Raw genomic sequence first — 9,984 nt, 5'->3', positions numbered from 1 at the left:
TGTTTGTGTGTTTTTCACTCTCAGTCTGACTCACTCTGTCTGTTCCTGTGTCTCTATCTCTTTCTCACGGTGTCCAGTTCTGTTCCAATGGGATTCTCTTAGACTCTTTGTCAGACTGGCTCTCTCTTCGCCATCATTTCTGTCTGTCCATGTCTTTGCCTGCCTCTGATAGTTCCTATCTCTAACCTGCTGAATATTTCCATCATTTGTGTTTCTATTTCTGACACTCTCTATCTGTCGCTCTCTCTCCTTGTCACTGTCTTTATTACTCTCTTTCTCTCACTCTTTCCCTCTCTCTTTATAGATCACACACACACATCTCTGTATATGTGTGTGTTTGAGTCTTTTTCTCACTCAGTCTGCCTCTCCTTCTCAGTCTCACATTCTCTGTCTCTTGTTGTCTCTATCTCGCTGTCTGTCTCTCCCTGTTTGTCAGTTTGTCTCTGTCTCTCAATGTGTCTGTCGTCTTCTCATGGTGTCCAGTTCCATTCACAGCTCGCTTCCTGCTCTGATAGAACTCATGCTCGTTCGTATAGTGGTGAGTATCTCCGCCTGTTCCGCCGGAGACCGTGGTTCTACTTCCCGACGCGGTGGCAGCATTTACAAAATGCAGAATTTTACTTGTTTCTTGGTGTTGATTCATATTAAAAAGTTCCAGAGCAATATAGAACAGTACAAATACAGGAAGAGGAGATTGCCTCTTCCAGATTTTTAGCAAACGGAGACTTTTTCCGGATTCTGTGGCCGTTTGCTGCACAGAGATGGATGACTGAGTTTTATCTGAGTAACATTTAATGATGCAGCGAGCTAGTAGTCGTGGCCGAGTGGGTAAGACAATGGACAAAAAATCCATCGGGGTTTCTCTGCGCAGGTTTGAATCCTGCCGACGATGTTTCTCAGCATATTTCATTCTGTTTCACAATTTAACCACGTTACTGCGAAACTGATTCTGAGATAGATGGAGGAACGTCCCACATCTTTCGATGCAGCCGCTGTTTTCTTTCTTTCATTAATCTGCAGTATTCACGATACATACGGATAGAAAAACGCAAAAACCAGCCAAAGTAGCCTCAGTGACCCTGCCTGTCTATCCATCTATTTGTCTAAGGCAACCTGTGTATATCTTGATCTGGGTGTCATGGTACATCAGTCATTGAAAGTTGGCATGTCGGTGCAGCAGGCGGTGAAGAAAACAAATGGCATGTTCGCCTTCATAGCTCGGGGATTTGAGTATGGGAGCAGGAAGATATTACTGCAGTTGTACAGGGCCTTGGTGAGGTCACACCTGGAATATTATGTTCAGTTTTGGTCCCCGAATCTGAGGAAGGACGTCCTTGCTATTGAGGGAGTACAGCGAAAGTTCACCAGCATGATTCCCGGGATGTCAGGATTGACATATGAGGAGAGACTGGCTCAACTGGGCTGGTATCCACTGGAGTTTAGAAGAATGAGAGGGGATCTCACGGAAACATATAAAATTCTGACGAGATTGGAGGCTGTAAGAATGTTCTCATTGCTGGGTAGTTTGAGACCAAGCATTACAGTCTAAAAATAAGGGGTAAGCCATTTATGACCGAGATGAGGAGAAACTTCTTCACTCAGAGAATGGTTTACCTGTGAAATTTTCTACCGCAGAAAGTCGTTGAGGCCAGTTCATTAGATATATTCAAAAGGGAGTTAGATATGGCCCTTATGGCTAAAGAGATCAAGTGGTATGGAGAGAAAGCAGGAAAGGGGTAAAAGAGGTTGAATGATGAGCCATGATCTTATTGAATGGTGGTGCAGGCTCGAAGGGCCGAATGGCATATTCCTGCAACTAATTTCTATGTTTCTATGTTGATGCATGTATATTTTCTTTTATTGTGTGTGCGCGTGTCTGTGTATGTCTATCTGTATGTATGTCTCTGTGTATGTCCAACTGTCTGTGGAAATCATCACCATGAATTTGGTACGTCCTGGAACTTTTAAAACACTTGGGGAAAATAATACGGTTGTGATCTTTGGTATCGGTTTTGGTTCAGTGGCTCCATTCTCGACTGAATCAGGAGGTTGTGTGTGTAAGTCCCACTCCTGAGACTTGAACACATCATCTTGGATGACACTCAAATGCAGTATTTGGGGAATTTTGCATTGTTGAAGCTGTTGACCATCGGCTGAAATTTTAAATTGAAGCTCCATTTGCACCCTCGGGTGGATGTGAAAGTTCCCAGAGCCTTCGTCGAAAAAGAATAGGAGAGTTGCGCCCGTGTCAATATTACGAAAAATGTTCGTAAATGCTCCCTGAAATGCTCTGTGTCTGTGTGGGTGGAGCTGAAGTCCAGATTCTCACAGAGGCAGAGTCCAACCATTGACAGGATCAGGACCAGGATGGCCGAGTTGTAAAGGCGTTGCATTTAAGATGTAATGGGTTATATACTCGTGTGGGTTCAAACCCCACTCCTGGTGATTCCTTAATTAAACAGAGATTTTTCCCATCCTGCCGAGTGATACCCGATTTTCATCTGCTGAATCTCCAATTTTCTGCAACGATGTGACATTCTGAGCCGACAATGAAATGAAATTGTGAAATGTATCTGTGTTGCTCGGTCTCTGCCACTCTCTCTGTTTAGAGAGCTGTGAATGTGTTTGAGTCATTGTCTCTCTCAGTCTGCCTCTCTCTGACACACTCTCTCTGTCCCTGTTTCTCTGTTTGTCCCTGTCTCTCAATCTGTCTCTTTCTCACGGTGTCTCGTTCTGTTGCAATGGGATTCTCTCAGACTCTCAGTCTGACTGCCTATCTCAGTCGCATTATCTCTGTCTGTCCATGTCTTTGCCTGTCTCTGTTAATCCCTGTCTCTAACCTGATAAATATTTCCATTATGTTCTGTTTTTTTCTCTATGGCTCTCTCTCTATCTGTCTTTCTCTCTATCTGTCGCCCTCTTTGTCTCTCTCTTTGTCCCTCTCCTTTTCTCTGTCATTCCATCACTATTTGCCTCCCTCTCTTTATGGAGCACGCAAATACATCTCTGTGTATGTATGTGTTTGAGCCTTTTTCTCATTCAGTCTGATCCTCCCATTCAGTCTCAAACTTTCTGTCTCTCTTTGTCTCTATCTCACTGTCTGTCTGTCCCCATTTCCCTGTTTGTCTCTGGTTCTCAATGTGTCTGTCACTTTCTCACGGTGCCCATTTCTTTTCGAATGGGATTCTCTCAGTCTCTCTGTCTGACTGTCTCACTCTTTCCCATCATCTCTGTCTGTCTATATTTCTGCCTATCTGTCTCTCTTTGCCTGTCGCTGGTAGTTCCTGTCTCTAACCTGCTGAGTATTTCCATCATTTTCTGTTTATATCTCTGTATATCTCTCTTTCTGTCATTCTCTCTCTATCTGTCTCTCTCCTTGTCACTGTCTTTATCACTGTCTTTCTTTCACTCTTTCCCTCTCTCTCTTTATTGATCACACACACACATCTCTGTATATGTAGGTTTTTGAGTCTTTTTCTCAGAGTCTGCGTGACTTTTCAGACTCACCCTTTCTGTCTCTTGTTGTCCCTCTATCGCTGTCTATCTCTCCCTGTTTGTCGGTTTGTCTCTGTCTCTCAATGTGTCTGTCGACTTCTGTTCACAGCTCGATTACTGCTCTGACATCGCCCGCACCTTCGTCCGTATAGTCGTAATTCTGCTCCCCTGTTAAGAAATAGAACCGGGTTCAATTCCCCGACGGAAAAGCAGTTTTTTCAAAATGTCTAATTTTACGTCTCTTTCTTGGTATAGATTCATATTGAAAAGTTCCAGAACAATATAGAACAGTAAAAATACAGCAAGAGGCGATTGCCTCTTCCAGATTTTTTGCAAACAGAGACTTTTTCAGGATTCTGTGGCCGTCTGCTACACAGAGATGGATGACTGAGTTTTTTCTGAGTAACATTTAAAATGCCAAAGACGCAGTAATTGTGGTCGAGTGGTTAATGCGATTGGCTTGAAATCCTTTTGGTTTTCGGCGCTCAGGTTCGAATCCTGCCGACTACGATTCTCAGCAATTTTCTTCACAATTTAACCAGGTTTTTGCAAAACTAATCCTGAGATAGGTGGAATAACGTCCCACACCTTTCAACACTGACATCTATATCTCATTTTTATTAATCTGCAATATTCACGATACATACGGATAGAAAAACGCAAAAATCAGCCAAAGTAGCGACAGTGACTCAGCCTGTCTATCCCTCGAGATGTCTCCGGCATCTGTGCATGTCCGTTGGTGCATGTATATTTTTGGTTATGTATGTATGTGTGAGTCTCTGTGTCTGTCTATCTGTATATATGTCTCTGTGTATGTACAACTGTCTGTGGAAATCATCACCATGAATTTGGTATGTCCTGGAACTTTTCAAAAAGACTTGGGGAAAATAATACGGTTGTGAACATTGGTATCGGCTTTGGTTCAGTGGCAGCATTCTCGACTGAAAAACGCAAAAGCCAGACAAAGTAGCGACAGTGACCCTGCCTGTCTATCCATCTATTTGCCTAAGGCAACCTGTGTATATCTTGATCTGGGTGTCATGGTACATCAGTCATTGAAAGTTGGTGTGCAGGTGCAGCAGGCGGTGAAGAATGTAAATGGCATGTTCGCCTTCATAGCGAGGGGATTTGAGTATAGGAGCAGGGAGGTTTTACTGCAGTTGTACAGGGCCTTGGTGAGGCCACTCCTGGAATATTGTGTTCAGTTTTGGTCTCCGAATCTGAGGAAGGACGTCCTTGCTATTGAGGGAGTACAGCGAAGGTTCACCAGCATGATTCCCGGGATGGCTGGACTGACATATGTGCAGAGACTGGATCAACTGGGCTGGTATCCACTAGAGTTTAGAAGTATGAGAGGGGATCTCATAGAAGCAAATAAAATTCTGACTAAATTTGACAATTGAGAGGCAGGAAAAATGCTTCCGTTACTGGGGAGTTCGAGAACCAGGGGTCACAGTCTAAGAATAAGGGGTAAGCCATTTAGGACCGAGATGAGGAGAAACTTCTTCACTCAGAGAGTGGTTAACCTGTTGAATTCTCCACCGCAGAAAGTTGTTGAGGCCAGTTAGTTAGATATATTTAAGAGGGAGTTAGATATGGCCCTTACGACTCAAGGGTTCAAGGGATATGGAGAGAAAACAGGAAATGGGTACTGAGGTTGAATGATCAGCCATGATCTTAAAGAATGGTGGTGCAGGCTCGAAGGGCCGAATGGCCTGCTCCTGCAACTAATTTCTATGTTTCTATGTTTCTATGTTGACGCGTGTATATTTTTGGTTATTGTGTGTGTGTGTGTCTGTGTATGTCTATCTATATGTATGTCTCTGTGTATGTGCAACTGTCGATGCAAATCATCACCATGAATGTGGTATGTCCTGGAAATTTTTTAAAAACTTGGGGAAAATAATACGGTTGTGATCGTTGGTATCGGACTTGGTTCATTGGTTCTATTCTCGACTGAATCGGGAGGTTGTGTGTGTACGTCCCACTCCTGAGACTTGAGCAGATAATCTTTGCTGACACTCAAATGCAGTGTTTGTGGAATTTTCCATTGTTGAAGCTGTTGACAATCGGCTGAAATGTTAAATTGAAGCTCCGTCTGCACCCTCGGCTAGATGTGAAAGTTCCCAGAGCATTACATGAAAAAGAATAGGAGAGTTGCGCCCGTGTCAATATTACTAAAAATTTTCGTAAATGCTCACTGAAACCCGATGTGTATGTGTGTGTGTTGCTGTGGGGGTGGAGCTGAAGGCCACATTCTCACAGAGACAGAATCCAAACGCTACAAAGACCAGGATGGGCGAGTGGATACAGCGTTGGCCATAAAATTCAATGGGTTTTTCCCGCGTGGATTCGAACCCCAATCCTAGAATCTCTTTAATTTAACAGAGATTTTTCCCATCCTGCCCAGTGATACTTGATTTTCATCTGTTGAATCTGCAATTTTCTGTAACTCTGTGACACTCTAAGTCGATCATGAAATGAAATTGTGAAATGTAGCTGTGTATCTCAGTCTCTGCCTTTCTCTCTTTAGAGAGCTGTGTATGTGTTTGTGTGCTTGAGCCTTTATCTCCCTCAGTCTGCCTCACTCTGACTCACACTGTCTCTGCCTGGTTCTCTGTTTGTCTCTGTCTCTCAATCTGTCTCTTTCTCACGGTGTCCAGTTCTGTTCCAATGGGATTCTCTCAGACTCTCTGTCTGAATGTCTCTCTCTTTCCCATCCTCCCTGTCCGTGTCTTTGCCTGACTCATTTTGTCCCCGTCTCTAATCTGATGAGTATTTGCATCATTTTCTGTTTTTGAAACATAGAAACATAGAAAATAACTGCAGGAGTAGGCCATTAGGCCCTTCGAGCCTGCACCGCTATTCAATATTATTATGGCTGATCATTCTTTCAGTTACCCTTTCCTGTTTTCCTCTCCATCCCACTTCATCCACTTAACCGTAAGGACCATATCTAACTCCCTCTTGAATATATCCAATGAACTGGCTTCAACAACTCTCTGTGGCAGGGAATTCCACAGGTCAACAACTCTCTGAGTGAAGAAGTTTCTCCTCATCTCACTGCTAAATGGCCTACCCCTTATCCTAAGATTATGTCCCCTGGTTCTGGCTTCCCCAACATCGAGAACATTCTTCCCGAATCTAACCTGTGCAGTCCCGTCAGAATCTTATATGATTCTATGAGATCCCCTCTCTTCATTCTAAACGCCAGTGATTAAAGGCCTAGTTGATCCAATCTCTCCTCATATGACAGTCCTGCCATCCCTGGAATCAGTCTGGTGAACCTTCGCTGCACTCCCTTAACAGCAAGAACGTCCTTCCTCAGACTAGGAGACCAAAACTGAACACAATATTCCAGGTGTGTCCTCACGAAGGCCTTGTACAACTGCAGTAAGATCTCCTGGCTCCTATATTCAAATCCTCTAGCTACGAAGGCCAACATACCATTTGCCTTCTTTACCGCCTGCTGTACCTGCATGCCCACTTTCAGTGACTGATGAACCATAACACCAAGGTCTCACTCCACCTCCCCTTTTTCTAGTTTTCCGCCATTCAGATAATATTCTGCTTTCGTGTTGTTGCCCCCAAAATGGATAACCTCACATTTATCCACATTATACTGCATCTGCCATGTATTTGCCCACTCACCTAATCTGTCCAATTCACCCTGCAGCCTCTTAGCGTCCTCCTAACAGCTCGGACCGCCACCCAGTTTAGTGTCATCCGCAAACTTGGAGATATTACACTCTATTCCTTCAACCAAATCGTTCATGTATATTGTAAAGAGCTGGAGTCCCAGCACTGAGCCCTGCGGCACCCCACTAGTCACTTCCTGCCAGTTTGAAAAGGACCCGTTTATCCCGATTCTCTGCATCCTGTCTGCCAACCAGTTCTCTATCCATGTCAGTACATTAATCCCAATACCATGCGCTTTGATTTTGTGCACCAATCTCTAGTGTGGGACCTTGTCAAAAGCCTATTGAAAGTCCAAATACACCACATCCACTGGTTCTCCCTTTTCCACTCTACTCATTACATCCTCAAAAAATTCCAGAACATTCGTCAAGCGTGATTTAACATTCATAAATCCATGCTGACTCGGTCCGATCCTGTCACTGCTTTCCAAATGGGCTGCTATTTCATCCTTAATGATTGATTCCAATATTTTCCTCACGACTGATGTCAGGCTAACCGGTCTATAATTAGCTGCTTTCTCTCTCCCTCCTTTTTTAAAAAGTGCCATCACATTAGCTACCCTCTAGTCCATAGGAACTGATCCAGAGTCGAATAATTGTTGAAAAATGATCACCAATGCATCCACTATTTCTAGGGCCACTTCCTTAAGTACTCTGGGATGCAGACTATCAGGAGCCGGGCATTTATTGGCTTTTAATCCCAACAATTTCTCCAACACAATTTCCCGCCAATAAGGATATCTTTCAGTTCCTCATTCTCACGAGACTCACAGTCCCCTCGTACAGTCGGAAGGTTTTTTGTATCTTCCTTTGTAAAGACAGAACCGAATTATTGTCTCTATCTGTCTTTCTCTCTATCTGTCTCCCTCTTTGTCTCTTTCTTTGTCCCTGTCTTTGTCTCTGTCATCGCATCATATTTGCCTCCTTCTCTTTATGGAGCACACAAACACATCTCTGTGTATGTATGTGTTGGAGTCGTTTTCTCATTCAGTCTGACCCTCCCACTCAGTCTCAAACTTTCTGTCTCTCTTTGCCTCTATCTCGCTGTCTGTCTCTCCCTGTTTCCCTGTTTGTCTGTCTCTCAACGTGTCTGTCTCTTTCTCACGATGTCCAGTTCTGTTCCAGTGGGATTCTCTCAGTCTCTCTGTCTGATTGTCTCTCTCATTCCCATCATCTCTGTCTATCTATGTCTCGACCTGACTGTCTCTATTTGCCTGTCTCTGATAGTTCCTGTCTCTAACCTGCTGAGTATTTCCATCATTTTCTGTTTATATCTCTGTATATCTCTCTATCTGTCGCTCACTCTTCATCTGTCTCTCTCCTTGTTACTGTCTTTATCACTGTCTTTCTCTCACTGTTTCCCTCTCTCTCTTTATATCTGTATGTGTGTGTGTTTGTGTCTTTTTCTCACTCAGTCTGCCTCTCCTTCTCAGTCTCACACTTTCTGTCTCATGTTGTCTCTATCTTGCTGTCTGTCTCTCCCTGTTTGTCGGTTTGTCTCTCTTTCTCAATGTGCCTGTCTACTTCTCATGGTGTCCATTTCTGTTCTCAGCTCGATTCCTGCACTGACAGAATCCACACCCGTCAGCTCCTCATTCGTGTCTTAGTTAATATCCCTCTCTGTCACGCGCGAGGTCGGCCTTCAATTCCCCGACCAGGATGAAGCTTTTTTAAAATGTTGAATATTACTTCTGTATGTCCTGAAACTTTATAAAAAGACTTGGGGAAAATAATACGGATGTGAACTTTGGTATCGGCTTTGGTTCAGTGGCAGCATTCTCGGCTGAATAAGGAGGTTGTGTGTGTAAGTCCCACTCCTGAGACTTGAGCATATAATCTTGGCTGACACTCAAATGCAGTACTTGGGGGATTTTGCATTGTTGAAGCTGTTGACTTTCTTTTAAAATTTTAAATTGAAGCTCCGTCTGCACCCTCGGGTGGATATGAAAGTTCCCAGAGCATTACTCGAAAAAGAACAGGAGAGTTGCCCCTGTGTCAATATTAATATAAATATTCGAAAATGCTCATTAAAAACCTGTGTCTGTGAGAGTGGAGCTGCAGCCCAGATTCTCACAGAGACAAAATCCGAATACTGACAAAACCAGGATGGCCGAGTTGTTAAGGTGTTGGAAGGAAAATCCAATGGGTTTATACCTGCATGGGTTCGAACCCCACTCCTGGTAAATCTTTAAATTCAAATCGATTTCCTGCCATCCTGCTCAGTTATACCCGAATCTATTCTGTTGAATCTGCATTTGTCGATAACTTTGTAACATTCAAACAAATGGGATTGTGCAATGTATCTGTGCCTCTCACTCTCTGTCTTTAGAGTGCACTTTATGTGTTTGAGTCTGACTCTCTGTGTCTGAGGAATTAGAAGCTGAATTAAGGGAGCTGGGAGCTAAATTAACAAATCGGACTTCAAAGGTAGCAATCTAAGGGATAGCTACCACTTTTCAGAGTAGGAATCGCAGGATAATTCAGATGAATGTGTGTTGCAGAAGGGAGGGATTCAATTTCTTGGGACATTGGAACCGTTCTGGCGGAGCTGGGACCTGTGCAAACCGGACAGTCTGCACCTCAGCAGAACCAATGTCCACGAGGGAGAGTTTGCTCGTGTTGTTGGGGAGGGGTTAAGCTGATATGGCAGCGGGATGGGAACCTTTGGGGGCAGAAAAGTAAGGGTGGAGGGCAGAGAAACCCAAAGGAAAAAATCAAAAAGGGCCACATTGCAGCAAACTTCTAAAGGGACAAGGTGTGTTAAGATAACAAGCCTGAAGGCATTGTGCCT

General features: G+C 43.8%; 1 non-coding gene across 1 annotated transcript; it reads left to right on the top strand.

The window, feature by feature from the left end:
* Positions 1-2,361: 2,361 nt before the first annotated feature.
* On the top strand, positions 2,362-2,445 carry trnal-uaa (transfer RNA leucine (anticodon UAA)). The gene has a single exon. It is a non-coding gene; the product is annotated as a tRNA-Leu (tRNA).
* The last annotated feature ends 7,539 nt before the right edge of the window (positions 2,446-9,984 follow it).

This window comes from Pristiophorus japonicus, unplaced genomic scaffold (assembly GCF_044704955.1).
Source record: "Pristiophorus japonicus isolate sPriJap1 unplaced genomic scaffold, sPriJap1.hap1 HAP1_SCAFFOLD_621, whole genome shotgun sequence".
NCBI classification, from domain to species: Eukaryota; Metazoa; Chordata; class Chondrichthyes; family Pristiophoridae; genus Pristiophorus; species Pristiophorus japonicus.
The sequence above is the reverse complement of the archived record's forward strand: the minus strand, read 5'-3'. Positions and strand labels throughout refer to the sequence as shown.